Source organism: Papaver somniferum, chromosome 8, assembly GCF_003573695.1.
Source record: "Papaver somniferum cultivar HN1 chromosome 8, ASM357369v1, whole genome shotgun sequence".
NCBI classification, from domain to species: Eukaryota; Viridiplantae; Streptophyta; class Magnoliopsida; order Ranunculales; family Papaveraceae; genus Papaver; species Papaver somniferum.
Window position 1 is genome coordinate 97331322 of NC_039365.1, and position 6000 is coordinate 97337321.

The 6000-nt window shown below is 34.9% G+C and overlaps 1 non-coding gene across 1 annotated transcript; it reads left to right on the plus strand.

The window, feature by feature from the left end:
• Positions 1–1878: 1878 nt before the first annotated feature.
• Positions 1879–1952, plus strand: TRNAN-GUU. The gene has a single exon. It is a non-coding gene; the product is annotated as a tRNA-Asn (tRNA).
• Positions 1953–6000: the final 4048 nt, after the last annotated feature.

Genomic DNA, 6000 nt, shown 5'->3' on the forward strand with positions numbered 1-6000 from the left:
GGAGAATTGCTCAGCCATTCGCCCACACAACCAGTTAATAGCATCCAATAATTGGATAGAAGAAAATAGTAGAAACATAAACAACAAGAAATAAAGCAGGAACAAAAGATTGAAAGGAAGAGTGAGATAATTAAAATGTACGAATCATAACATTTTCTCTACTAGCAGAATGCAGGTGAAGCTTCATCAACTGGATTACACAAAGGAGAGAATGGCTGATTAATGCAAAAGATCAACATGTGTAAAGTAAGCTAAGTATTGTTGTCCTACAGAATCTGGTTATTACTTTTTCTATCTCCCTGAATGATTACGTAACAATGTTATAGCTGATATCTATCATAATTAAACTGGTAAAGTTCTAATTTATCTTCTCTTGACTTTTAAAGTTTTCAGTTGACTATCGAGATGACATCCTACACTCTGGGTCCAGGGACTTGATTCGCAAGCATTCCTTTGGAGAATTTAAGTCCCCGCCGCACCCCCGTTTAGTAGCATGATATGAAGGATATGGATCAGCTACCTAGTTTGGCACATGGTTACAATAATTGATAAACATATAATGTATCCTGGAGTTAAAATTAAGACCACACAAAATGGAAGTGTATCACCAGAAAGCTTTATATTAACAAAGATAAAGTAGAAAAGTTTAGAACTTACATCTTAACAACCATTTGGATATGCAGAGACTTTCTCATGCACCATTCCGATGTCGCATGTAAGTAGACCCTAAATGTACCCATGCATCAAGTGTTCTGTTCTCTACATCTAATAAGGAATCAAAAGGGTGTTGGGCCACAATAGAAATATTATTATTGGGTGACCATGGGCATGGGGTAGAATCTAATATCACTGAGATTACTACTCAAAGTAGCCAGCTATAGAGATGTAAATTTATTTCATTTACACCCAAAAAGGTTAATTATTTATGAAGATATTTCTCGAATCCAAGTATGCAAGGCTTGTTTGTTTTCTTCCTGTTCTCCAATTATTTTCTTTTGAAAGGTCAAAAGACTCAAAACCCACCAAGTTTCATTGCAAAGAAGGATATGTTGTTCCTCTATCCTGGTCATTTTTGTGGTCTATTTATCACCAGTGTGGTGAGAGACATAGCTACTTGTGGCCAGCCGAGTAGACCAAACTATTATGCAAACCATTCATGGAACCGTGGTGGATCCATAATCATTACCAATTCTTCACTATCTTTAATTTACCCTTAAGTTTGTCTCAGACTTGAGATTATTTCTTCCTTAAGTTTTAAAATCCAAACTCCAACCTCATTAACTTTACACATACCTTAAATCAACATTTTTCTTTTGACAGGATTAATCGACAAGTAGCAAACAGCAAACATCATAAATATATATAAGATTTATTTTCAAACTATAAACTTCAAGCTTTCAGTTAGATCAGCTAAGGCGAATCAATCAATGCCGGCATAAGATGTAATTCTCATTCCACCACTTCATCAAACAGATTGTAGGCATTATCCCATTTTAAGTACAAACATCAATTGATCCACATTTTATGGTGTTCGTGATAGAAGTTGATATTAAAACAGAATTCAAGGAGATTACCTGCACTCTGCCCATGCCTCTCTTAAAAACTTACAAGTCCTGATAAAATCGTTGGTGTTTATACCCAGACCTGAGCTTGAATCTCGTCGACAATAATTTTTACCAATCTTCGGCAACCAAATTGAAGAAGGAATCCTGTCTAACACGTGAAGTGTTTGAACAGAGAAATTTTGCAATAGCCAACAGGAGTTGATGAGTTCGGATTCATAGCCCAAAACCCAAGAGTCCGTTTAGATGAACTTTACCGTTCGTACATAGGAGATACTAGAATATATTCGTCGTTGTAACCAAAGATTCCAAATACGCTGGAATAGCTCAGCTGGTTAGAGCGTGTGGCTGTTAACCACAAGGTCACAGGTTCAATCCCTGTTTCTAGCGTTCAATTTTTTACTTTTTTTTTTTTGGCCCTGTTTTTTACTTATGCAGGGAAGCTTATTGTAAACTCCATTTAGTTTTGCTTTAATAGTAGTCATAATAATAAAATATTTATTAAATGAAAAATTATGCACATAAGTTATCTTTAAAAAAAAAAGTCTCTATACATGTTTTCATGGACTATTTGAGTTTCTCTATCTACGCCATTATTTGCTTTAGAAAATACAGTTGTCATTCTTTGCAATAACATAACGTGCACAAATTCTGAAGTAGTGAGAAGAGAGCATGTTTGAGGGCCAAATCGACCAACAATACGCTTAAAAAGGACTAGTCTGCCAGAAAAACTTCCCAACTCAGTAAATTTCCAACCCATGGTAGCATGGTCTCTTCAATACTTACATCAATGTCAATCCATACGCGAAGGCACGTACTCTCACCGGAAATCTAAGACTTCGCAGATACACGATGAATCATACAAATAAATGGTAAATTATTCATGGATGACAAATTTGTGAATATCAATCATTAACAACGTTAAGCAGTTTACTGAATTCAAATTCGGAAGCTTCTCACTCTCTAATATCAATATCAAATTTTTAGATCTTTGGTAAACTCATATAACTACGTAACATACTTACACTGCTTATAAATATATACACACAGGGAAACAGATTACCATCCCATACAATGAATTAAGCAAAGTCTGGACCTTTTAGCACGCTTCGGCTTCGAAATTCTTCCAAGTTTGGTGAAAACTTCCTCGTCTGTGCATACATAACCCGCCGAATTCAAGAACACGTTCCTTCGCAGAGGCGGTGACCATAATCCACTTTGTTGGTAATCGAATTCGAACCCCGTTAGATCAGTGAATTTACTAAGAAGCTTATCCGACTTGGGCTTGGACACTAGTTGAATTCTTGACGTTGATGAAGACGATGGAGATGAAGATGATGATATTGAAGACGGAAACGGAGACGAAGATGAATATGGAGAAGGAGATGGAGATGTCTGTTCGGAGATATTGGACATTGCTGTAAAACCAAAGATTAGATTTATTGCTTAATGGTATTTCAATGGCTGATGAGTTTTATATGCTTTAGATTGGATCAAGAAAACCAATTATAGAAAAGAAAAACAGTGGTTTAATTAAAAATGGGGAACATCTTGGAAGGTTACACAGTGTTTTGGAATTATATATATGCTTTGCACAAAGGCAATAATAATAAAGCGTGACGACGTGGGTATCACAATTGATTCTTGGCCGTTGTCTCTACCGCATCTGCATTAGCAAAGATTTACGTACCTACTGCCTCGTACATAATGTAGGATGATGGCCTAGGCGCCTAGCCCAAAATCACTGCATTGCATTTCATTAATATATTGTCTAATGATTAGGTGCTTTCAGGACAAAAAACTCACCTTAGAAAGGGATTGGAAAGAAATCGGACTAATTTGTTGGTGTTTTATCCATATTAATTAGTAGTTGTACAATGAGAAGACAAAACTCAGCCAATGTGGTTGGGGACTTGGGATCCAACTGAATCACAACTCGCTGTACTAAATTTTTTAGGTGTGCACGTACAGTGATCATAACAGCGGCCTTATTTTATTGAGGCAGGATCGTGTTGGTGTTTTTTAACGCTAAGTTTGGGAAATTCACTGTTTTATTCTATTTGTTAGGTATTCCCTGTTTGATGAAATATACTGAACTTTTCAGAAGTGTTCGAGTGAAGGAAGATGTAAGCGCGAGACTGCTGTGACCGTTCATACCATATCCTGATATCCATTTGATATGAATTGCTTTTTCTTTCTGGTGGAAATTAAAATTAGAGGAACCAATGATAAGCTGCATGAGAACAATTGAAAAGGACAAAATCGCAACCATAGGGAGGGAAGTTATTTACAATCGAGTGAATCCACTGTGTTAAAGTCCGCGGATATCCAACTCAAAAATAATTGGCAATGAAGATTGGCCTTCATATTATATTTAAGTTAATTATGTAATTACTAGCAATGTGGGACTATTGTCCTTCCACACAATGCAACTGCAACTGTTCTTTTACATCACTAAAAGAACTTACCTTGTATTAAAGCGCTTGATTGGGGTATACCTAGATTAATTAGGATATTATCCATTTTGTTCCCATCCAAGGTAGTGTGTTAAGGGGTGTCTAAAAGATGTTAAAAGATCAAATTACCCTTGCTATCAATACCCTGCCGACTAAAACTTGGTTTTGAAAATTTTCAAAACCAATTCACCCTATGAGGTTCATCTGTGATGAAATCGAAAATCAAAACAAAACTAAAAAAAATCCAAAATCAAGACAAAACCAAAAAAAAAAAAAAGTGGCTACGGGATTTGAGATTGGGTACAACGTCATACCCAATCTCAAATCCCGTATGATCCCACATTTTTACAAAAGTCGACAGGGTGTTTTTTGGTGATCTTGCCAGCTAGTATCAGTCGGCAGGGTATTTTTTTGTCGATCTTGCCGACTTTTCAACTCTGAAATTAGCATTTACAGGGTCGACACGGTATTCATCCTTATACCACTATGATCGGCAGGTTATGAAATTAATACCTTGCCGACTAATCATGCATTTGTAACACCTTTCTCTGTATGTCAACAATCCTATAGCTGTCAAGGTATTTTTTGTCGACCTTGCCGACTATAAGGTAGCTGGCAAGGTAAAAAATCAATAAGATGCCGACTAGTGAAACATTTACAACAGTCTCCTATGTGTCAAAAATAATAAAGTCGGCATCTTCTTCATTCATCGACCTTGCCGGCCAAAGCTAGTCGGCATTTTCTTCATTCGTCGACCTTGCCGGCCAAGATTAGTCGGTATTGTCTTCATTCGTCGACCCTGCCGACTTTTCATAGTTTCAGAACTGAAAGTGTTGATTTCTTCTTTAATTTTGAGTATGATTCCATACATCAGCTTTGCAATCCCCTTTTTAGAAGTGTTTGGGTAGTATGTTTTCATTTCCGTTGCAAAAAAGAATCTCAAAACAAATTCTTTTCATAAAAAATCTTCCAACATGAGTTCAATCAAAAACAAAATTTCATAACTTAAATTCATAAGTTTTAATCTACTTAATTAATTCATCTAAACTCAATTAATTAACCTAATCAGAATTTTTAGTGTTAATTAAACAAGGATATACAGTAGAAACTCCTTTAACTAATACTCGATTATTTAATAAACTCTCTTAGATAATATTTTTAGTCAGTCCTGAGTCGGGGGACAACGTGTCAAATTAATAATTCGCTAAAATTATAACATAATACATTTTTATTAGCTATGTAGACCCCACGTGAAATATAAATTAATAATGCATTATATATATTCAATACATCGATGATCTACGAAGACTTTTTGAGAAATGATTTAATTTTTTATGTTTTTTGCTAAAATGAATATTACATCGAATCCTATCTCCAATTTTTCTTATCATCGTAAGAATTTTTGGTGTTGTTTTTCATAGCTCATCAAGAAAGTATTCAATGTGATTTCCGCTTTAATAGTCATGTTTCATGAAGGGGGCTCTAGTGTAGAACTTTCATCATCTTCTTTACCATTTCCCACGACACTCTCAATTATTTCTTCATCAGTCTACAACTGCGTTACGTCATTTTCTTCCGGATAATTTAGGACATCTTACGCATTCATTGAATTGTGATAACCCAACTTCTCAATCAAATTTCACAAGTCTTGAGTGATATTTCACTATCTAACTGTTCATCCAAATTGTCCAAAATTTTGTTATCTGTTGATCGAAGTTTACAATGACCAAAGCAGTTTGCAAGAGTAATTGTACGAACATCAATAGTCCATGCTGAAATTGCAAGATTCAATAGCATCCAATACATATATTTTTTCTGGATTTGATGATAATTTTATTTATAAGTTAATAAGATATTAATTAATATATAAATTAATACTTATTAATCTATCGGTTAATTAATATCTCGCTTAATTAATAAATTAAAGTAGTCCCGACAACATTAATTTATAGAGTTTTTACTGTATTAGCCATTTAGAAAAT